Source organism: Papio anubis, chromosome 12, assembly GCF_008728515.1.
Source record: "Papio anubis isolate 15944 chromosome 12, Panubis1.0, whole genome shotgun sequence".
Taxonomy (NCBI): domain Eukaryota; kingdom Metazoa; phylum Chordata; class Mammalia; order Primates; family Cercopithecidae; genus Papio; species Papio anubis.
In genome coordinates this window covers 30,078,061-30,104,366 of record NC_044987.1, presented here as the reverse complement: position 1 = coordinate 30,104,366, position 26,306 = coordinate 30,078,061, and positions in this window count along the sequence as shown.

Here is a 26,306-nt window from a genome sequence, read left to right as displayed (position 1 = left end):
AGAGGAAGAAAGAGAAAATTAGAGGTGAGGTGGGGTGGATGGCGGTGGGGGGGTGGTGGGAGAGGCGGGGAGAGAGAGAGAGAGAGAGAGAGAGAGAGAGAGAGAGAGAGAGAGAGAGAGAGAACGCATGAGAAAGAACTGCCCACACCATGAAAGATGGGGGGAAAGTGCTAGAGATGGAAACTAAAGACTTTTTGTAATCTAATCTTACAAGTGACATCCCTTTCCCTCTGCCCCATTATTTTTACTAAATACAACTCACTAAAACCAGCCCACACTCAGTGAAAGGAGATTACATAAGGGCAAGAAGCAGAAGGTGGACATCATTGGGGCCATCATAGGATCTGCATGCTACTACATATGTCTTCTGAGTTTTTTCAAGGCCTTTCCAGAAGAGCAGAGAATGGGGCCCATGTCTTCTTTCTTCATCTTCTCAGTAACCTTGCACACCTCATGATCCCCTCTATTTGTCATTATTTTCTTTCCTCACATTTCAGTTCAATTCACACCAGCAAGCTCTTTTTAAAATAAATTTCTTTTCTGCTTTTCTCTTTCAAGTCTTTCATAATAGCCTTAAAAATTATCTCTCCATTTTGTTCCCTTATTTTTTCCATCTCTCTTCCAGATTTATAAAAGACATCACCCTGTTATAATTTATATATGTTAATAATAAGGAAAATAAAAGAATAACCTCATATTTTGAAGTCACATTCATATAAAGGAAATATAGCCACACTCCCATATTACCATTTCACAAATTCCTTGAAAATTCTCTGAAGACCCCTTCAAAATCTACAACTCGTCATTCTTTCCTCATCCTTATCCAATCCAGCATACTCTTCTCTAAGCATTCTCTTTAGAAATAGATATCAAACATCTTACTTGATCTGTTTTGTTTTGTTTAATTTAGTTACTAGCATTGGAATAATTTCTTACATCTTGCAAGGAAAATATTCAATACTTGCTAAAAGAACCTTGGAGATATTAAGTAACTTAATCACATTTATAATCAAACATACTGTAGTGGAATTAGTATTGCCGTAGCAGCCAAAAATTGCGAGGCCTAACTTCACTGCTGCCTATTACTGCTTCAAAATGGGGCCACTCCTTTGTACTGGCTACTAACTTACCCAAATATGGTGACATAGAACACCCAATGCAATAATTTACATGAAGCAGGTTTAAATTACAGATTGGCAATAAGGAACAATAGAAGCCTACTACTTATTGCTAGCTGGTCCCTCGAACCTCAGAAAAGCTTACCAGCATGGATTAAGTCCCAACTGTGCATTTCTCACTTGCACCACAGCTGAGTGTCCCTCGCAAGATGCCTACATTGGGTTTTATACTATAGGGGAAGATGACATGCTGGGCTAAAGCATTGATGAAGATTTTATTTCTAGGGAAAAAACAAACAGAAGCCAGGGATTTGCTGGCCAGTCTCTCTCTATCTTAGGATGCTGTGTTCTTAGTACTTTAGTACTTTCTTTTTTTTTTTTGAGGCATAGTCTCGCTGTGTCCCCCAGGCTGGAGTGCAGTGGTGTGATCTCGGCTCACTGCAAGCTCTGCCTCCCGGGTTCACGCCACTCTCCTGCCTCAGCCTCCTGAGTAGCTGGGACTACAGGTGCCCATCACCACTCCCAGCTAATTTTTTGTATTTTTAGTAGAGATGCAGTTTCACCCTGTTAGTCAGGATGGTCTCGATCTCCTGACCTCGTGATCCATCCACCTCTGCCTCCCAAAGTGCTGGGATTACAGGGGTGAGCCACCGCGCCCAGTAATTCTTAGTACTTTCTACAGTCATTCTTGAAAACTACAAGCAAGAATGGGAGAATTGGGTTGGTCCAAGGCCACCTGGAGAACTGTCCTGCACACATTACCTTGGACAAGTTACATTATCTTTGAGCCTGGATTTGATCACAAATATAAGGAAACCACAGACCTGCATAAACTCCTAAAGGGTTCTTTCCAAGATGGGTGAACAAACAGCTGTGATGATACTTTGGAAACTGCAGCATGTTAGACAACTTTAAGGGGTTACTATTGTTTGCACCATTGTTTCTGTAGAGAAAGGTCTTCCAAGGTCAATATAACATTCATGTCTACAAACCTGAGAAAAATCCATTTGCATATTAGGAATTTTCTATATTTAAAACATATTTATATAGATACTATTGTCTGAGTAATTCATACATAAATCCTGATAAGGATGTTGTCATGGAAATATTTTTACCCTAGTTACATTTACAATTTTTTTGCCTGAATTACTTTTAAAATTAGATTTGTATGCCTTGGAAACAGAGACGAAAGAGAAGTGGATTTAGAACAAATATCAGTACAAAGGTTAGACTTCTGTATCACAAGGAATCTGCATAGCGCTGAGTATACAATAGGCAATGAATAAATGTCTTTCATGTAAGGCAGAACAAGTTTAAAGTCACAACTATATAGTATAGGAAATCTAATATGAAGTATAGGAGATCTGTTGATTTCTTAGTGAGCTGAGCATCAACAACATCAACAAAAAAATGTAGTAGTTAGGCACAGTAAGCTCTCAAGATAGCCTCCAATAAAAACAAATCAATGCTAGTATTTGTTATGCTCCACTCTCCTCATATTTTGAATCAAATCACTTTTGAGTACCCATGCACATGATGTGCTCTGTATATAATGGGGAGCTTTTATATGTTGTTCAGTACTGAGCTCCTCAAAATGCAGCTTTGCCAACAAAATTAGCAGGAGGTACGTTGGGTGGTTCTGCAAAATCCTGCATGGTCATTTGTAAAAATTAACATGAACAACTTTTAAAAATCTGGGCTAAAATTTCAAATACTTTTGATGTTACATATAAAATGCAAGTCTGATTTACTACTCGCTTCTGAAAATTCATATTCCAGCTGGATGCATTCTACAGGCAGAGATCAATGAATTAGAAATACTAGTCAAAATAGATGCTAAGAATTTGCCAGCATCATGCCCATTGATTACCACCATCATTATTGACCATCTAATCAATAAAACAGTATGTTGTTCTGGTCCATGCAAATAGGCCTATTACCTGAAAATGAAAAATCCAAAATTAGTTTACAGACACATGATAAATATCGGAACGTTGGAGATAAATAAACTTCTCTTTTAATAGATACATACTGAAGTGAGATTAAATCATCTGGAAGTTAACAGGCACAGGAAAGTTTAAAAATTTCTCTTTCCTAGGAGTGCTCTTCCTTAGTGTGTTTCTTTTACATTTTCAACTCTTTCTGTCCCTTTAGCCATACATTAAATATTAATGTTTAAGTTCAATACCTAGCATTGTCTACTCTCTATATAATCTCTCAAATGCATTGCCATTGTTTAACTTCCATTTGCATGTTGATAATAGCAAAATTTCTAGATCTATCTCAGACATTTCTCCAGACTGGTATTTCATTGACTCTTCTGACTCTTGGCCTAGATGTTGCTTCAACCTATCATTCATGTATGGTGGACTGAGCACACTTGCATCTACTGCCTTGCTATCTTAGAAATGACAGGAAAGGTACTTTAAAATAGAATTCATCTATATTAATGTGGAAGCACAAGTTAATTAGATCATCAAAACTATTTGAGAAATTTCTGAAAGGTTAAGCAGATGGTCTGAGATTGACAGAGCATACATTTTGATAGTGAATTCTTGAAAAAGACCAGAGAAGGTTTTGAGGGTGAGCCAAGGTCAGAGACAAAGATTACAAAGGAGAGGAAGGGTCTAGGGGTAAGTTTGAAAAATTCATGTCAGAGAAGGTAGTAGTATTTGTCCTTTTAATATCTTTATCCATATTACCAACTAATCATCCATCCCCCTCCACTCAACTATGCTTGAGTCAAATGATAGGCTGTTGAGAAATTTACCATCACAGAGAAACAGTAAGCATTGTCCCTGAGAAGAATGAGGAATCCTAAGGGCTGGAAGATGATCTAGTGGCATCGGTATGGTTTCAAATTCCAATCCTTCTACACACTAACTGAGGCAGTCTGTAGTAAACAGATACCTCCCCCTTTAAAAAAAGAGCATCCTAAGAGTCAGTAATTAATTACTTAAGGAAAAATCATGAAATAGATGTAACACATTCAACAATAGAAAAACTAGTAACCAGAGACAGTTATTAGAACAAAGAGAGGAAGGCTTGCCAATATTAATTGCCAACCCTAGATGTACAAATAAGACATATACATTGTGTTAGTCAGACTTCTTTGGTGTCAAGCCTCAAAAACAAACAGCAGCTAATTTTAAAAAGAAATTTATCAGCAGTAAATGAAGACACTCATAGACTACATAGGAACCTAGAGATCAAGGCTAAGAAATAGAACAGGAACCAGAACAAGGGCAGGTATGCAGCAGTAAGAACTATTCGGCAGAAATTGCACCTTCAAGTAAATATGCTCCATGCATCTTATTTTCTTGATTTTCTTGGAAATGCAAGTTCTAAAACACTGCCTAGTAGAAGTTGAAACACAGGACAGAGAGATCGATAAAGAATAAATAATAATAGTTGTTAGGTAATGTTTCTGTTTTTGTTATTTCAATGTATTTTCCAATGCATGATAATAATATAGATAATTTGGGTGTTTCTCTAGTTAGAATCTTGTTATTCGATTTCTAGCTTAATTATATTGTGGTCAGAGTAAGTCCTCTGAAGAGTTTCAATTCCTTTGAATGTATTGAGACTTGATGTATTGACTAGTATATGGACTACTACATTTTATGAATGTTCTAGATGTGTTTGAAAAAAATCTGTTCTTCAGTTGTTGAATGCAGTGTTCTATGTATGACTATGAGGACTCTCATTTATTAATTGGGTGATTTAAATCTATATCCTTATTATTGATTTTTTGTGGTCAACATTTGTTGGCTAGTATATGTTAAAATTTTCTCATTACTATTTGTGGATTGTAGTTTTTCAGTGTACAGGTCATATACACATTGTATCAGATTTAGCTTCATATAGTTGATGCTATTGTGAAAGACATTTTAATATTAATTTTGGATTATAGAAATACAGCTGATTTTTATACATTAATTTTGTATCATGTAAACTTGCTAAACTCATTTATTAGTTCTATTAGCATTTCAATTAATTCCATAAGTTTTTCCAGTAGACAGTCATATCTATGAATAGCAAATGTTGTTTCTTCCTTTCCAGTCTACATTCATTTTATTTTTTTGTTGTGCTTTGCACTGAAAAGAACCTCTAGTACAATATTGAATAGCAATAGAGAGTGGACATCTCTGCCTTGTTCCTAACCTTTGGAGGGAAGCATGTGGTCTTTTACCACTAAGTATTATATTAGTTGCTGATTTCTGTAGATTCCCTTTATCAGATTGAGGAAGGTTCCAGCTTCCAGCTACCTGTAGTTTTCTGTGAGTTTTTATTAGGATTGATGTTGGATGTTTTTCCAATTATTCTTCTGAATCTATAAATATAATTGTATGTTTTTCTTTTTCAGTCTATTAATAGTTAATTGCATTGATTCATTGCAAATGTTAAAACAATCTTGAATTTCTGGGATAAACTCTACTAGAACATGATACATTATCTTTGAATATGCTGTTAGATTCTACTTGCTCACATTTTAAAACATTTTTACTTGTGCTCAAGGAAAATATTGGTCTGTAGTTTTCTCGTAACGCTTTTGCCTGGTTTTGGTATCAGAGTGACACTGGCCTTGTAAAATTAGGTGAAGAGTATTCCTTTTTTTTGTTTTCTGAAAGTTTGTAATAATTGGTATTATTTTTTTCTCAAATTCTTGATACAATTTGCAGTGAAGACCTCTGGGCCTGAAGGTTTTTTTTGTTTGTTTGTTTTGTTTTGTTTTTTTGTAGGAACATCATTAACTACAAATTCAATTTCTTTAATAAGGCTATTCAGGTTACCTGTTTCTTCTTTAATGAGCTTTGTCCAAGAAATGTGTCCATTTAATACAACTTGTCAAATTTATTGGAATACATTGTTCATAACATTCCCTGACTGTTCTTTCAAAGCCTGTAGAAAGTGTAATAATGTCACTTATATCTTTTCTGATTGTGTTCGTCTGTTCTATCAATTATGGGAAAGTGGGATTGAAATATCCAATTATAACTGTGTGTATGTCTATATTTCCTTGCACTACCATCAGTTTTGTTCCATTCTTGACCTCAGTAATTTGTATCTTCTCTTTTTTTTTTTTTTAACTGGAGCTTTATCAATTTTATTGATCTTCTGAAAATGAACATTTTTAACTTCATTGATTTTTCTATTATTTTTCCGTTTTCTATTTTATTGATTTTTACTTTGAGCTACATTATTTTCTTTGTTTGACTTACTCGAGGTTTATTATTCTCTTATTTTTTAGTTTCATAGGTGAAAAGCTGAGGCCATTCATTTGAGAATTTTCTTCTTTTATAAGTATTAATTGCTATAGATTTTTTTTTCCTCCAAGACCGCTTTAGCTACATACCACAAATTTTAGATGTTGTATTGTTATGCTCATTAAGTACAAAATACTTTCTAACTTATCTTCTGATTTCTTCTTTATTTAGTAGCGTGTTCTCATCAAAATATGTGGAAATTTTCAAGAGAACATTCTGTTAATAATTTTTAATATAACTTAATTATGGTCAGATAAAACATTCTGTATGATTCTATTTTTTACAGATTTCTTGAAAATTGTGCTTTGGCCCTCAATACGTTCAGTTTATATATTTATTTTTATAAATTTAGGGGTATTCTGCTGTTGTTAGATGAAGTGCTATATAAATATCAATGAAGTCCAGTTAACTGATAGTGTTGCTGAAACCTGTATCTCCACTCATAATTTTATGTCCACTTGTTTTATTATTTATTCAGAAAGATGAGTTGAAATTTTTATTCATGATTGTGTATATGTTCATATCCACAATTCTATAAACATCTATCAGTTTATTCTTCAGGTATTTTGAAGCTCTGTTGTTAGGTGCATAAACATTTAGGATTGTTATGTCCTCTTAACTAATTGACCCATTCATCACTATGAAGTAAAAATCTTTATCCATAGTAGTATTGTTGGCAGTGAGATATATTTTGTTTGGTCTTAATATAGCCACCGGCTCTTTACTTTTATTAACATCATCTTGGGATGTCTTTTTCCTTCCTTAGGCTTTTTAACATGTTTGTGCCTTTATATTTAAAATAGATTTCTTGTAGCCAACATAGATTAATTTATTGCTTTTTAAATTTAATCTATCTCTGTCTTTTAATTAGCATGCTTATACCATTTACAATTAATATGACCATTTATATAACTGTATTTACATCATCTCATTATTTGTTTTTTATTTGTCCCATTTACTCTTTATGTTTTTTCCTCTTTTTGTTTCCTCTTTTGGATCACGAGAGTTCAACTCTTTTCTGCCTGAGGATGTTCTGTAACAGATACCCATTTCCGCTGGTGATAAATATTTCCAACTTTCATATATCTAAATATTTATTTTATTTTGAAAGATAGTTCAAAGTGTAAACAATTTTTGGTTGACACTTTTTAATACTTTAAAATACTGTTTCAGTGGTTTCAAGGTTGCAATACTTTGAAAGACAAGTTTGTTTTCAACCTTATTTTTGCATCTGTCTATGTAATGTCTTCTTCCCCCGGCTGCTTTTTTTTTTTTTTTTTTTTTTTTGAGACGGAGTCTTGCTCTGTGCCCCAGGCTGGAGTGCAGCATCGCGATCTCGGCTCACAGCAAGCTCTGCCCCCCCCCGGGTTCACGCCATTCTCTTGCCTCAGCCTCCCGAGTAGCTGGGACTACAGGCGCCCGCCACCTCGCCCGGCTAATTTTCTTGTATTTTTAGTAGAGACGGGGTTTCACCGTGTTAGCCAGGATGGTCTCGATCTCCTGACCTCGTGATCCGCCCGTCTCGGCCTCCCAAAGTGCTGGGATTACAGGCTTGAGCCACCGCGCCCGGCCCCCCGGCTGCTTTTAAGACGTCCTCTTCAACGCTGGTTTTAGGCAATGTGATTAGCATGTGCCTTGGTGTTTTCTTTATATTTCTTATGCTAGAGTTTGTTGAGATTTATGGATCCATGGGTTTATAATTTTCCTGAAATTTAGAAAATATTTGGGTATTATTTATTTAATGTTTTGATCTTTTCCACTTCCACACACTGCCCAGCCTTAAGGGATTCTAATCGTAAGTTGAAGTTGTCCCAAAGTTCATGAATGTCTTTTCTGTTTTGTTTTTTTTTCCACATGTGTCTTTTTTTCTTTCTTTTTTTTTTAAGTGCTAAAACCATTTTCTTTTTTCTTTTTCTTTTTTATTATACTTTAAGTTCTAGGGTACATGTGCACAACGTGCAGGTTTGTTACATATGTATACATGCACCATGTTGGTGTGCTGCACCCATTAACTCCTCATTTACATTAGGTATATCTCCTAATGCTATCCCTCCCCCCTCCCCACCAACAGGCCCCAGTGTGTGATGTTCTCCACCCTGTGTCCAAGGGTTTGTCTTTTTCAATCCCTTTCTTTGAGTGGTTTCTATTGTTAGCTTTTCTAATACATTAATCTTTTCTTTCACAATATATAACCTGCCTTTAATATCATCCAGTGCATTTTTTCATTTCTAATACTGTATCTTTCTCTCTAGAAGTTTACTTTGGGGCTTTTTATTCCTTCATGTCTTGATGAACATGTGTAATATTCCTTCTACTTTTTTGAATATTAAACATACAGTTGTAATCATCGTTTTAATCTCTTTGTCTACTAATTTTTCCTGTTTGTTGTTTTTCTCATCATTGTGGGCTGTATTTTCTCACTTATGTGTCTTCTTGGTAATTTTTATTGAATGCTAGATGTTATGAATTTTACCTTGCTATGTGCTGGAATTATTACATTCCTGTAAATATTATCAAGATACTATTTTTGGACATGGTCAAATTGGTTGTAAACAGGTTGGTTTTTTTTTTTTTTTTTGGTCTTGCTTTTGAACTTTCTTAGGTAAGACCAGACCTGTGTTTAGGCTAGGGCTAATTTTTATTATTATTATTACTGAGGTGAGACAATTTTTACTATTGCAACTGTTCTCTGAATTATGACATTTCCTACTCTGTTGGAAGAAAGCATTATATCCAGCTCTGTGGTTTTCAGGCATATGTCATTTATATATTTTTTGGATGGTTCTGTCTCAGACTTCAGGTACTTTCTTCACATATACAGTACTCATCTGAACACTTACAGGGGACACCGTAGTTATCATAAGGCTCATCTCATTTGTTTCCTGAGCCAGAGAAATTAGTTATCCTTCACATGTTGTCCAATGTCTTGAGTGGAATTATTTCATATATTTTGTTTTATTTCATTTTTAGTTATTTCATGCAGTGTTGTAAATCTAAGTCCCGTTTCTCCATCTTGATCAGAAATGAATACACACACATACAAACATATACATGTTAGTTTTTAAGATATAATTTTTTTATTTTCTGCGCATACTTTGGGGCTTATATTTTGCATATTTTACATAGTAATCTTTTTTTATGTTTTAATATGAACCTGTTGCATTTTAGTATTGAAACCTTTTCAAGTCTGTTTCTGCTGTCTCTTCTTTCTTCCAGTTCTCGAGCATGGCATCCTTTTTTCTTGTATGTTTACTTAAATTTGACTATGAGTTTATCATTTTCCTTTTAAAATTCATGTCTGTTTATTTCAGGTTTGCAATCAAAGTGGATTCCTCCGGAGATAATGTGCTTTTGCTTCTGCTGGACATCTAGTAGGTACTATCAGTTTAGAACCTTTATAAGCCAAAAGGTTTTTGAATCCACATAGGTAATATAGATTTTATTTTTTTAAAAATTTTTTGATGTCTTGCTGTGCTCAGTGGTGAGGTTTGCAGGTGGGAGGTGGGGGCAGGTAGTTTGCTTCTGGCTTATCTTCACATTGAGGGTTCATCTCGTGGGAGTCCAAGATTTAAGTGAAGAGGTTATCTTGTTAGAAATCTCACACTAAAAACAGGCTCTGAATTTTGCACTCTGCTCCCCGTGTCAAATGAGGCCATCAAGTCCGCTTTTACTAGCTTATCTCAAAATAACAGATAAAACAAAGGTCCCTATTTTACATAAATATCAACTTGTTTCTCATTTACATTACACGCCAGGAGCTGTGAAACTACAGTCGTCTTCACTCTGATATGCAGACTTAACAAGTAAATGCTATATGGAAACTGGCATCCTTGTTAATGAGGGATAGGTGAGATCCCTATCTCATCTTTCTGTTCATCTTTTATTACCCCTATAGAGTCACATGAATGTGCCTGTCATCAGGACAGCAGGGCTATGTGGAACCCTCTCGCTGGGAGAGTAAATGTAAGTAAGATCAATTCTGTGATGTTTTTCATATGATTTTTTAAAAATTAAGCACTTTTTTGTTGATTAAAAAGAAAATGTAATCCAAACGACCAAATCTGCCATGTTACTAAAACAAGAACGCAGAATAAATTTTAATTGTGATTATATTATGTATATAAAACATGAAGCTTACAATTTTAACCATTTTTAAATTTACAGTTCAGTGTCATTGATTGCATTCACATTATTGTGCAACCATCACCATGAAGTCTCTAGAACTTTTTTATCTTGGAAAACTGAAACTCTGAATCTATGAATAACTCCGCATTTCCCTCTTTCCCAGTGCCAGGCAATAACCATTCTACTTTCTGTTTCTATGAATTTGACTAATCGAGGTATCACATGTAAATGGAATAATACAGTCTTTGTTCTTTTGTGATTGGCCTATTTAACTTAGCATGATGTCTTGAAATTTTATCCATGTTGCTATATAAATAGAATGCATCCAAATTTATTTTCTTTTAAGGACTGAATAATATTCCATTGTATGCATTTTCTGCATCTTATTTATCCATTCATCTACTGATGGACATTTAAGTTGCTTCTGCCTTTTGGCTATTGTGAATAATGCTGCTATCAACATTATTGATAGTCTTGGCTTCCTGGGCATCTAGCATCTATAGTACTAGTGCACATTAACTTTGTCATCAGTTGCACAAATGTCTGAGTCCTTGCTTTCAACACTTTTGGGAATAAACCCCAGCGAAAATTTTAATTTATTGAGGAACCTCTATACTGTTTTCCATAGTGGCTACACTACTTTACATTCTTCTGGCAGTGCACATGTGTTCTAATTTCTCTCCATTCTTCTCAACACGTATCATTTTCTCTCCATATATATATATATATTATGTATGAGAACTCCTGTGATTCTCCTGTCTTAGCCTCTTGAGTAGCTGGGACTACAGGCCTTTCACCGCACCTGGCTATTTTCTTTTTCTTTTTGCAATAGCCATCCTAATGGGTATGAAGTAGTATATCATTATGGTTTTGATTTGCATTTTCCTGATGATTAGTGATGTTGAACATCTTTTCATGTGCTTTTTGGCCTTTGATATCTTTTTAATTTGAATAATATTTACCTAAGTTCTTTGCCCATTTTTAATTAGGTGGTTGGGGATTTTCTTTGTTATCAAGTTGTAGGAGTGCCTTCCTGCCTTCCTGCCTGCCTCCCTCCCTCCCTTCCTCCCTCCTTCCTTCCTTCCTTCCTTCCTCTCTCTCTCTCTCTCTCTCTCTCTCTCTCTCTCGACGGAGTCTCACTCTGTTGCCTGGGCTAGAGTGCAGTGGCGTGATCTTGACTCACTGCAACCTCTGCATCCCGAGTTCAAGCAATTCTCCTGCCTCAGCCTCCCGAGTAGCTGGGACCACAGGCGCACACCACCGTGCCCAGCTAATTTCTTTTGTATTTTAGTAGAGAATGGGTTTTCACCGTGTTGCCCAGGATGGTCTCTAACTCCTGAGCACAGGCGATCTGCCCGCCTTGGCCTCCCAAAGTGCTAGGATTATAGGCGTGAGCCACTGCGCCCCGCCAGTACTTCTTTAAACATTCTGCATATTAACCTCTTAGCAGACCTATGATTTACAAATATTTTCTCCCATTCACTGGGTTGCCTCTTTGCTTTATTGATAGTATGCCCAATTTTTGATGCATAATTAAAACATTTTCTGATATAGTTCAATTTACCTATTTTTTTCTGGTATGGAAGCAGTTTTTTCCTAAGACAAAGGATTAAAGTGAATAAGATTTATTTTATCCAAAGTTTATTAGACTCCTTTATATTCTAAAAAGTTTATCAAAATATTTTGACCTTGAACATAGACACATTAGGCATTTAGCATGACTCAAAACGTGCCTTGACTTATCCATAATTTCTTTTTCATTTTTGATGATTAAAACAATTAAAAAGAAAAATTATATAATTCTTGTGATAGTTAATCTTATACATTAACTTGATTGGGCTAAGGGATGGCCAGACAGCTGGTAAACTGTATTATTTCTGGGTGCGTCTTTGAAGGCATTCCTGGAAGAGATTAGCATTTGCATCAGTATACCGAATAAAAAAGATCACTTTCACCTGGCATCTTCCAATGGTGACGACATTAGGTGAGCACCATTCAATATACTGAAGGCCTAAATCTAACAAAAAGGTGGAAGACGGCCAAATTTACTCCCCTTGAACTGGGGCATCCGTCTTCTCTCCTCAAGCTCTGGAGATCCTGGTTTTTTGGTCTCTGGACTCGGGCTTACACCAGCATCCCTTCCCTTACCCCAGCTTCTTAGGCCATTGACTCACACGGAATTACATCATGAGCTTCTCTGGTTCTCCAGCTTTCAGATGATATTTTTGTGGAATTGTCAGCCTCTATAAGCATTCATAATCATGTGAACCAACTCCCAAACCTGTCTCTCTCTCTATAGATAGATAGATAGATAGATAGATAGATATAGATATAGATATAGATATATAGATATATAGATACATACACATATACATAAACGCACACACATATATATATATATCCCCCATTGGTTCTATTTTTCAGGAGAACCTTGACTACAACAATTCCTTTGGCATCCCACATTTAGATTGTTAGTGTTTTGAAAAGGCAAACAAACGTCTGCGAATTTCAGTAAACCTACACATTTTTAGCAATGTGATTAGGAGAGCTTAATTTACTGAATCTTTTTTCATTTCCCTGTTTGCAGTAGAAAATTGGGTTGACAGCTTTTATTGTTGATACTTCATTTTTAGTTGAGGCCGGGAACTCCCAATTCTTGCCCTTTCATTAAGGTTTATAGCATGTACTGTAGTTTCTTTAGAAATAAAGCAAAATAGGAGAATGTTTGGTTTTGTAATTGAATCAATTGAGAAGGTACTTAAAGCTGATGTTTTCTGTGGCAAAATTCATAAAACTGTAAATATTGTGGTGCCTTTGTCCGATTTATTTTTTTAAAAAACTCTGCTTAGAAAAGTTTTTAGAAGACATTGATATGAACAGACTATTTTGTGCATTAAGAATTTATAGTGAAAATTATATTTTTGCTTAGAGCATACTTAACATTGTTCTTAAATGTAATCTCGCTTGCCCTTTTTAACGTGTTGCCCAAAATTGAAACAATAATGCCTGCTGAAGTGTTCTTGGTATTCTCTGAAACACTTTATTGTTCCTGAGACAAAGCTATAACATTGAAATCATATACTTTCTACTCTTAAAGCCAATATATCATTAAGCTAGTGAAGGACAGCAGGCTTAGAGTAATTGGCATGCCATGTGTACCAGTCAGAAGGTAAAATGCCAAATGAACTTTCTTGTTTCTCTCATATATCAAAATTCATGCATCAGAGGAGATTAGTTAGTTGGGAATGTGGGGCCCAAACACCTTCAACTATTCCTTTCATTTCTGTGAGTATTCTCCTGTTTCATCTTTTCTCTTCCTTATAAAGGCATTTGCACATATAATACATTTATAGTATTAATATAATATGAATTTTTCTTCATTCCTTCAGGAAATAGATTTTGGACTTCAAGAGGTATATTCCATGAGAAAATTAGCCTACTGACTTACAATCTGACAGAAAAATGTTTGATTGAGTTCAGCAACAGGAGTGAACAATTCATCAGTTATATTATGTTATAATATTATTCCTAAAGTTACTAGTTTTTGGTTTTAGTAAAGTCTGTGCCTTGAAAATGACCTTCAGTAAATACTTTTAGCATTTTGTAGGAATATATATTTGAATTCTACAAATCTCATATTTCATTCTCAGACCAATGAAATTATGTAGCCTTGATTAGTATGGAAATATGTTATTTAGGTGTGAAAAGAACCATGCTCATTTTATTTGAAACACTCATTTCATCTGACAATATCTTCCTAAAGCAGAGAGGTGCTGTTGATAAGACAAAAGGTAGCGTTTCTGTGATGCAATGAATAGCACATTGGACCTCTAGCTGAGCCTGGTGTGAACGTTCAAAGACAAAAGAAGAAGGGAGTATAATTCCTAGATGAAGAATATTGTCTTGCCATCTTACACCCTCGGGAGAGAAGAAAAACAAATCATTTTCACTCCCACCACATAAATATAGAAAGTGTCATAAAGAAATTATAGTTACATAACTCTAGGTATATGTAAATTAACATTTTACGAGTTTTCATTTCGAGTATTAGAGAAATTCTTTATTAAAAAGGATTACTGAGTATATATCCAAAGAAAATGAAATCATTATATTAGAGAGATATCTGCACTTCTATGTTTATTGCAGCACTATTCACAATAGCTAAGATACAGAATCAATCTAGGCATTTACCAATGGATGAATAAATGAACAAAATGTGGTATATATCCACAATGGAACACTATCCATAAAAAAGCAAAATCCTGTCATTTCTGATAACATGGAGGAACCTGGAGGACATTATGTGATATGAAGTAAGCCAGAAACAGAAGGAAAAATACCACATAATCTCACTGATTCTGTGACGTCAACAGCTAAAAACATTGACCTCATAGAAGTAGAAGATATGATGTTGGTTACCAGGGGATGGGGTGGTTAGGAGGTAGAGGGGAATGAGGAGAGATTGGTCAAAAGACATATGATCACAATTAGATAGGAGGAATAAATTCAAGAAATCTATACAGTATGGTGAGAATAATGATGAGAATAAAAGAATACAATGATTATTGTATTCTTGAAAACTATAGAGAGTGGCTGTTAAGCATTCTCACCAAAATGATAGCTATGTGAGGTAACTCAGTTTTAAATTATCTAGAATTAACCATTCCGCAATACTTAAAACATCAGGTTGTACGTGATAAATACACACAATTTTATCAGTCAATTTGTTTTAAAAAAGGGGTATGTGAAAGCCTACACAGATTTTTTTAAATCATTAAATACCACGGTTGAAGTTGTAGAGCATCTAATATTAACCTTTCAAAATTTAGGAAAATGGAGAGTTGTAATGTATCCAATCAACCAATATATTATTTGATATTATTCAATTCAACATAATAATAGAAACACACGATGCCTACTATGTCCCAGGTAGTGTTTTAAGTGCCTCACATACCTAAGTCATTTATTCTTAATTACAACCTCATGGTAGAGGGGTTATGTTTATCTCCATTTTGCAGAGGAAGCCAGGACAGAAAGCTTCAGTATTTTGCTCAGGAGGAACCACGCAGAGCTACCATCTGCAGTGGCATAAGCTGTGTGCCACATATATCCAGAGTCACCATTCACATGTATACAGTGGACACAAGATTCCACGTTCATGCTTTCAGTTAGCCCATTTTGCTGCCTCTTGTAAATGGCTTGTTAACAATTGGAAATCAATTCCATTACTACTTGTGATATACTACTTTTAGAAACATTAAGGGTCAAACCTCCAAAAGTTTATTTGATGCCTCACAAGTTTCCTGGTATTTCAGTAAATAATTTCCTCCTCTCATGTGCCTGATGCTATGAAGTTACAGTTATTTTGTTATATACACAGGACATGACTATTAATAAGAAAGTTGATTGCCATACAGATGTCAGAATTTCTTCATATTTTTAGCTTCTATACAGTTTCAGGCACAATTTGAAGTATCAAATATTATTTAAAATATTTTTATGGAAATGTGTTTATTTTGTGTTCTAAATACAATACATGACACATTTAATTTTGTTATCAAAACAACTCATAATTTACCGCTGATGTTAATAAAGGCCTCACATAGAAAGAAGAAGACCCATTTCTGAAATTCAAATATTCTATTATAATCCTAAGTGCTGTATTTTTGGGGTAGAAGTTTATAACTAAAGTAATGAAGCTTTCCTGTTCAAAAGTAAATGGCTAACACTCTGCAATTATACATTCTAGCCAAAGCATCTTTATTAATTACTACATCATGCATTTCTGTTCACTTGCTTTCAGAATTGTTTGTTAAAGAGGCCCCTAATAGTTCCCACTCAAAGCTTGTTCTCATTTACACATTGAGCTTTAGAACTATATCTCATGTCTGTGTAAGCATTTTACAATAGGCCTGCTTGATTTTGACTTCTGATATACTTCTAGTCCTTTTGGTTTGAGTGTTTTTTGCACCTTTCTTTATTATGGAAGCCCAAAGTGTGACAAATAATAAGGGCTGAGTCTCATGAACTGTGTCGTTTTTACTTCTGAACATCTGTCTCCTCATTAAAAAGAAGTAATCTCATTCACTTCATAGAGTTCCAGTGAGAATTGGTTGATATGATATGTTAAAATATACACTTCAAGTAAGAAAGTGGTGTATTTACTTCCTATGACTGCTCTCAAAATTACCACCAATTTCATTTCTTAAAACAGCACAAGTTAATTATCTTTTGGTTCTAGACGCCAGAAGTCCAAGATCACTCACTTTCAATGGGCCAAAGTCAAGGTATCAACAGGATTGCTTTCTTCTGGAGGCTCCAGGGAACAATCCATTTCCTTACCTTCTCTAACTTCCGGAGGCCACCTACATTCCTTGGCCTGGGACCCTTTCCCAGCATCTCTCTAACCCTGGCTACCTGTCTTGCATCTCCTGCTTTCTCACCTGTAATCAAATCTCTGACTTCCTTTTATCACACTGTGATTACATCAAGGATTGCCATAAATATTCCTTGATAATACCCCCATCTCAAGATCCTTAACTTAATCACTTCTGCAAAATCTTTGTTGCTGTATAAGTAACATTCACAGTTTTCCAGGATTAGGACTTAGATATCTTTTGGGCCATTATTCACCTTATCACACAGTCTTTTCAAATTCTCTTTCTTATCCTTCCAAGTACATATATAGCTAGGCTGATTTTAAATTAGCATCAAGAAAGTCTCTGATAAGTATCCCAGAATATTGCAATACATTCCTTTAATACAACATTAAAATTAAATGCAGGCTACCCTTTACATATTTTGTTCCATATTGCAAAAGTTAAGACTGTCTACTCTCCAAAAAATCCATGTTCATATATTTAGATGCTATTTGACGTATTTTGAATATTTGATATGATAGCACCATTGCAAGACATATCAACGGCAAAAAAGCTGGGGAAGATTGTTTAGTGACCTATATTTTACTCTGTAAACCAGGATCCCTGAAAGAGTTGAAAAAAGTATTAATAATTATGGTGGAATAACAAGTCTGAACTGCATTGGAAAAATGAGAATGCATAGACAGCTACCCAATCCAAAGGCTCTATCCCTTTGTGAATTTCTCCATTGGTGGCAAGAAGGAATATACTTAGGAAAATCACTTTGCTCTGTCATTCTCTGTTCCTTTGACATATTTAGCAAATATTTCTTACATAGAATTATGAGAGCACTGTCTGTATATGAAAATTAATTGGGCATCCTCAAAATTAAAAACCTCTGTTCTTCCAGAGGCACTTTTAAGAAAATAATAAGGCAAATCACATACTGGAAGAAAAAATTTGTAGTATATGACGAAGAGCTTATAGCTATAATATTTAAAAAAAAAAGTTGCAACTTAATATTTAAACCATGCAATTAAGAAAGGTACATAAGATTTTTAGACACATCACAAAATAAAATATGAGACATACAAAGGAATAATAAGCACATGAACATATGCCAAATATCATTAGTCATTAGAGAAATAAAATTGTAACAAAAATAATACACCATTACTCACCCATAAGAATAGTAAACATTGATAACATTGACAATACTAAGTTTGTCAAGCATGTGTTACAACTGCAACACTCATATATTGCTGAGGAGAATATAAAATGGGATAATAGTTTATCAGTTTGTTATAAATACACACATATATTATAACAGATATCCAGTCGTTAGTATTTCTAAGACTGAAATTATTAAAACAACATGTCCATATAAAGACTTGCAAATAACTTTTTAAAGCAACTTTATTCTCAATTGTATCAAATCGGGAATAATCCTAATGCCAATCAACATGTGACTGGAAAAGCATATTATGATTTATTCACTCAATGGAATACTATTCAACAATCAGAAGAAACGAACTACTGCTACTTGCAATATGAATGAATGTTACATACATATTGAGCACAAAGAAGGAACAAAACAAAACAAAACAGAAACAGAAACAAAAGGATACGTATTAGAATAAACACGAAGATGCAACCTGATAGTGTAAAACTACCATATGTTTTATATGCCTAGTACATGTTTAATACTAGCATTAAGCTTTTCCTTTAATCCTTACTTTTCATGTATTGGATCCTGAATTGTGTTAAATTTCAATCTCAACTTCCTAGGGTTAGTGTCCTTCCCAATGGCTCCCATAGATGTTCTAGAGATTTTTTGCTCTAGGAAAACAAAGGTAAGACCTGTAATCTGAGTTTCAAGTAATGAGACCTACTTTGTGCAAGTCAATTTGAGTACATTCAGACTTATTCCCAGGGCAACTCTTCGAAGACTTCCTGTTGTATCTCCTCACCTTCCCACCTGCGCCTAGACTTGCATCAGTCTTGCTATGCCTTACATGAATTTTTGGACATGTATCTAGTCTCTTGGCATTGGTTCTTGAGTTCGGTTCTTGCCTTGCTCCCTTTAGTATCACACCCTAGTTTCCTCTATTTGTTTCAGACGCTAAGAAAACTGCACTGAAAGTCTTCTCCTGGCCTGTGAGTGATTCCTGACCCACTCTTCCATTTTTACTCTGAGAGTGGTGTTTTATCCTTGGAGAATTTCCTTTGAACTGCATTCATCCTTGGAGGATTGCCTTTGAACTGCTTTTATCCTTGCAGAATTTCCTTTGAACTGCTAATCGAGACTTTCAACACCTCTTTCTGCCTTCAGATCTCTCTCTACTTCTTTATTTCCCTCACTGACCTCCAACTATTAGAGTCAGAAAACTGTTGGAAGAAATCCTTCAGATCCTTTAATTCCTTGGTACCTTGGACGGCAACTGACTTGATTCAATGACACCATTGCCAGGTACATTAACTTATTATCACTTTTACACCTTTAACTGCTTACAGGTTCTGAACTCTGCTTTCACTGACAACTCTGTGGCTTTAGACACGGAAAGAAAGTGAATCATTTGCAGAGCAGTCTTTCTGATGCTTCACCTCATTTCCATATTTCTTATCTCTGAGCTTAAAATAACATGGCAGTAAGAAACTGAACACTACTTTTTAGATACATTATAGCTAACTGAAAGAAAAATTGCTTTAGCTAAATACATTTATTGTAAAGCTCTCTCTTATCATCTCATATATTAATAAATAGTAAATGCAAATAGAAATAGTCATCTTTCAATTTAAAAAAGGGCAAGAAGTTTTATAACTACTGCTTCTAATTAAATAGAAATAGTCATCTTTCAATTACAAAAACTGGTACTTGAGGTTTTATAACTACTGCTTCAAGATAAGAATTTTTTCTGTATCTCCAAAAGGCTGATGTTTAAAACTAGCTTTATTCTTTCATAATACATTAACATTCAGGATCTATATGGACAGAGTAGCTTTTAAACAATGATTCACCACAGTTTTTTCAGTGTGATTGAAAGAGAGCAGAAGAAATATGAACAACCCACAGTGTATCTATTTACATTTGTATTCGAGATAGCGTGATGGAAGTAGTGTTATGGAATTTATAGCTGGAGCTTGGCTTTAGCTGAGAAGAGTTAGTTTTCTTCTCTGTTAAACAAAAAAGCAAAAGCCCACAAATAACTTTTCTCATCTTTCAGGATATTTTTGTTTGACTCTAATATTATAATGTACTATTAATATGTGTAAAAACATCTGGAAGCACAAAAGTGCTATAAAAATGGCATCTTATTATATTTATTATGGCATATTGATCTTTGGACAGAACTAGATGGGAATAGTTTTATTTGTAATCTGAAACGCCATCAGCGAGTGAAAATTCACACAAATAATTAGAGAGCAATTAGACAATGTTTCAATTGAGACTGAAAATGGATGGGAATTTTAACTTGGCACTGCCAAAGCTAGAAATTTACTCTATGTAAAACTTACACACACAGACGTATATCAATGCATGTGGATGTCTATTAAAATACTTTTATAATAGCAATGATGGAAACAATCAAAATGTTTATTTCAGGGGTTGAATAAATTCTCATAATATAGTCATATAATCTAACACTAGCACCCTTTAAAGAGAAGAAAGTAGAAAGAGTGAAACAACATCTACAATAAATTAGAAAATTGAAATAAAAAGAAAGTGAACGATTTGCACAGCAGTCTTCCTGATGCTTGACCTCATTTCCATGTTTCTTATCTCTGAGCTTAAAATAACGTGACAGTAGGCAACTTACGCCACTTTTTGGATACATTACAGCAAACTGAAATAAAAATTTATAGGTCAAAAAATTGACAATAAATTAGGTCAAAAAATTTGTAATACCAAAAGTAAGCATTATCTCATTTATTTTAATGATGGATAGATAGAGAGACATACAGACAGTCACTCAAACACACGTGTAGGAAAAATTAAGAACATGTAGCTGTTAACATTTACTACTGTAAAATGAAAATGTAGAGAAGGGTTTTCCTTTCATTGTTTTAAATTGCTTGGTTGTTTAGAATTGTACAGTGTAGAAATACATCTTTTGTAAATTAAATCTATACTTTACAATCAATACTTCTGTAAAGTATATCAGTAGCCAATTAAAAATAAAATGTCACTCTCAAATACCTAAACTATTAAAAGTAATGACAAAAACCACAATTACTTTTGTACCACCCTAATATATGATGTTTACTTTTGCACCACCCTAATATATGGTGTTTAATCATAAACAAACACATTAGGGATGACCAGAAGATACAATCTCAACCTAGTACATTGAACCTAATGACCTGGCCTCAATAGCCTCTTGCCCTGCTCCTGCCAAATCCTCACTTGAATTTGATGTTCCAGACATTTCAAATATATTTAGACATGAAAACAAACTACAAAATTGCATGCCTTTCTGCTTTTACTCTTCTGGTACCATTTCAGAAGTTCCTTTTTCTTGTCTCTACTTGAATAACTACTAAGTTATTCAAGATTGTGCCTCAGTATCAACCTGTTAAGGAAGAAGTTATCATATCTGTCCCAGATCCTGAATTGGACGACCCTAACTGATAGTCCTATAATGTCTTGGCATACAAGTATCACTGCTTTTATATCTGTAATGCCATTATTTATTTAATTGCTTCTACCACAACTATACTGTTGGGAAGAGGAACTATATCTTTTAATACCATATCCCAGTACCAATCTCAAAAGTATTTTTAGATGATTTAATTAAAATCTCTCTATATGTAGAGCTTAACTTTTGTATTTAGTTTATTTACCAGTTATAAAATAACATGCAATATCTTGATTTTCAAAATAAATTCTTGGGCTGAGACAATGGGGTTTTCTAAATATACAATCATGTCATCTGCAAACAGGGACAATTTGACTACTTCTTTTCCTAACTGAATACCCTTGATTTCTTTCTCTTGCCTGATTGCCCTAGCCAGAACTTCCAACACTATCTTGAATAGGAGTGGTGAGAGAGGGCATCCCTGTCTTGTGCCAGTTTTCAAAGGAAATGCTTCCAGTTTTTGCCCATTCAGTATGATATTGGCTGTGGGTTTGTCATAAATAGCTCTTATTATTTTGAGATACGTTCCATCAATACCGAATTTATTGAGAGTTTTTAGCATGAAGGGCTGTTGAATTTTGTTGAAGGCCTTCTCTGCATCTATTGAGATAATCATGTGGTTTTTGTCTTTAGTTCTGTTTATATGCTGAATTACGTTTATGGATTTGCGTACGTTGAACCAGCCTTGCATCCCAGGGATGAAGCCTACTTGATCATGGTGGATAAGCTTTTTGATGTGCTGCTGGATTCGGTTTGCCAGTATTTTATTGAGGATTTTTGCATCGATGTTCATCAGGGATATTGGTCTAAAATTCTCTTTTTTTGTTGTATCTCTGTCAGGCTTTGGTATGAGGATGATGTTGGCCTCGTAAAATGAGTTAGGGAGGATTCCCTCTTTTTCTATTGATTGGAATAGTTTCAGAAGGAATGGTACCAACTCCTCCTTGTAACTCTGGTAGAATATGGCTATAAATCTATCTGGTCCTGGACTTTTTTTCGTTGGTAGGCTATTAATTATTGCCTCAATTTCAGAGCCTGCTATTGGTCTATTCAGGGATTGAACTTCTTCCTGGTTTAGTCTTGGGGGAGTGTAAGTGTCCAGGAAATTATCCGTTTCTTCTAGGTTTTCTAGTTTATTTGCCTAGAGGTGTTTATACTATTCTCTGATGGTAGTTTGTATTTCTGTGGGGTCAGTGGTGATATCCCGTTTATCATTTTTTATTGCATCTATTTGATTCTTCTCTCTTTTCTTCTTTATTAGTCTTGCTAGCAGTCTATCAATTTTGTTGATCTTTTCAAAAATCCAGCTACTGGATTCATTGATTTTTTGGAGAGTTTTTTTGTGTCTCTATCTCCTTCAGTTCAGCAAAGTCTCAGGATACAAAATCAATGTGCAAAAATCACAAGCATTCTTATACACCAGTAACAGACAAACAGAGAGCCAAATCATGAATGAACTCCCATTCACAATAGCTTCAAAGCGAATAAAATACCTAGGAATCCAACTTACGAGGGATGTAAAGGACCTCTTCAAGGAGAACTACAAACCACTGCTCAGTGAAATAAAAGAGGACATGAACAAATGGAAGAACATACCATGCTCATGCATAGGAAGAATCAATATTGTGAAAATGGCCACACTGCCCAAAGTAATTTATAGATTCAATGCCATCCCCATTAAGCTTTCTTTCTTCACAGAATTGGAAAAAAACTGCTTTAAAGTTCTACAGAACCAAAAAAGACCCTACATTGCCAAGACAATCCTAAGTCAAAAGAACAAAGCTGGAGGCATCATGCTACCTGACTTCAAACTATACTACAAGGCTACAGTAACCAAAACAGCATGGTACTGGTACCAAAACAGAGATATAGACCAATGGAACAGAGCAGAGCCCTCAGAAATAATATCACACATTTACAGCCATCTGATCTTTGACAAACCTGACAAAAACAACAAATGGGGAAAGGATTCCCTATTTAATAAATGGTGCTGGGAAAATTGGCTAGCCATAAGTAGAAAGCTGAAACTGGATCCCTTCCTTACACCTTATACAAAAATTAATTCAAGATGGATTAGAGACTTAAATGTTAGACCTAAAACCATAAAAACCCTAGAAGAAAACCTAGGTAATACCATTCAGGACATCGGCATGCACAAGGACTTCATGTCTAAAACACCAAAAGCAACAGCAACAAAAGCCAAAATTGACAAATGGGATCTAATTAAACTAAAGAGCTTTGCACAGCAAAAGAAACTACTATCAGAGTGAACAGGCAACCTACAGAATGACAGAAAATTTTTGCAATCTCATCTGACAAAGGGCTAATATCCAGAACCTATAAAGAACTCAATCAAATTTACAAGAAAAAAATAACCCCATCAAAAAGTGGGCAAAGGATATGAACAGACACTTTTCAAAAGAAGGCATTCGGCCGGGCGCGGTGGCTCAAGCCTGTAATCCCAGCACTTTGGGAGGCCGAGACGGGTGGATCACGAGGTCAGGAGATCGAGACCATCCTGGCTAGCACGGTGAAACCCCGTCTCTACTAAAAAATACAAAAAACTAGCCGGGTGAGGTGGCGGGCGCCTGTAGTCCCAGCTACTCGGGAGGCTGAGACAGGAGAATGGCGTAAACCTGGGAGGCGGAGCTTGCAGTGAGCTGAGATCCGGCCACTGCACTCCAGCCTGGGCGACAGAGCGAGACTCCGTCTCAAAAAAAAAAAAAAAAAAAAAGAAGGCATTCATACAGCCAACAGACACATGAAAAAATGCTCATCATCACTGGCCATCAGAGAAATGCAAATCAAAACCACTATGAGATATCATCTCACACCAGTTAGAATGGCAATCATTAAAAAATCAGGAAACAACAGGTGCTGGAGAGGATGTGGAGAAATAGGAACACTTTTACACTGTTGGTGGGACTGTAAACTAGTTCAACCATTGTGGAAAACAGTGTGGCGATTCCTCAAGGATCTAGAACTAGAAAAACCATTTGACCCAGCCATCCCATTACTGGGGATATACCCAAAGGATTATAAGTCATGCTGCTATAAAGACACACGCACACGTATGTTTATTGCGGCACTATTCACAATAGCAAAGACGTGGAATCAACCCAAATGTCCATCAGTGACAGACTGGATTAAGAAAATGTGGCACATTTACACCATGGAATACTATGCAGCCATAAAAAAGGATGAGTTTGTGTCCTTTGTAGGGACATGGATGCAGCTGGAAACCATCATTCTCAGCAAACTATCGCAAGAACAGAAAACCAAATACTGCATGTTCTCACTCATAGGTGGGAATTGAACAATGAGATCACTTGGACACAGGAAGGGGGTCCTATTGTGGGGAGCGGGTAGTGGGGAGGCATAGCAGTAGGAGATATAACTAATGTAACTGACGAGTTAATGGGTGCAGCACACCAACATGGCACATGTATACATATGTAACAAGCCTGCACATTGTGCACGTGTACCCTAGAGCTTAAAGTATAATAAATAAATAAATAAATAAATAAATTATTCTACCAGATCCACACTTTTGAAAGATTATCTTCATAAAAATGTAACTGAAGGATGTAGAAAAGATCATGGAGGAACATGTGTTAAGGAGCCTAAGTTACGCAGAATCTAAAAAAAGTAAAATTTATAAAAGCAGAGAACAGAATGGTGGTTACTAGAGGCTGGGTGGGGTGGAGTAGAATGGACTGGAAAGAGAAGCTATTGGTCCAAGGAGACAGTTTTCATTAGACAGGAGGAATATCTTCTGGTGATACATTGCATAGCATGATGATTATACTTAATATATTTTATATTTCAAAAGGCTAAAAGAATGTATTTAAAATATTTTCACCACAAATAATTTATAAGTATTTGAGGTGATATTTTAATTAGCCTGATTTTATCAGTTCGCAATATATATATGTATCAAAACAATACCTTGTACCCCATAAATACAATTACTAGTTCTTAAAAATAAATAAAACTTAAACAGTAAAAGACAAGAAACTGGGTATTTATTTTGTTTATTCATATTAACTTCCGTGAAATTAAAACAATACAAATTATCTTTCAGAATTCTTGTGTGGATGAAATAAAGTATTGAATATAGAAGCTCTATGTAGATTATCATGAAATGAGATATTATTGTATTTAATACTGATAATATAAATTTGAATGAACTTAATTTTTAAGGCATTTTTAGACAAAGGCTACAAAGCTATTTATTATTTAATGTAGGCCTTATTTCCTTCACCCTGAATTCTATATTTGATAATTCAATTTCCATTTTTAAGATTTAATTATTTAAATTGGCATTATTATAGCATCAGATACTGAAATGTATTTGTACAGGAAACTGGCAATAATTGCTAGAGAAATGAAGGCTAATTACTATACTTACTTTTAGCACAATGTAAAAGCTCTGACAAAACAAATTAGGAGGTTTTCTCATCACCACAGCAACAGTTTTCAACTTTGTTTTGCCTTTCTGAAAATATAACCAGGCAAGCACAGTTAATTTAACTTGAGCAGAGTGAAAAATTGATTTTTTTTTTACGTGATGCAATTAGGCTTTTTAAAAAAGTCAAGTTAAATAATGATAAGCAGGGTTTAATTTGTTTATAAGCCCTTTAGGAACTGTATTTTGAGTTATAGCTAACAAGAAATTAACTATAAAATAAGGAAAATGATTTGACTGGTGGAACATCTTATTTCTTTTTGTTTGTGTCATTTATTTGAAATTACATGGTTGGTCTAAATTAGTAACCACATTTGCTTGCATTATGACCT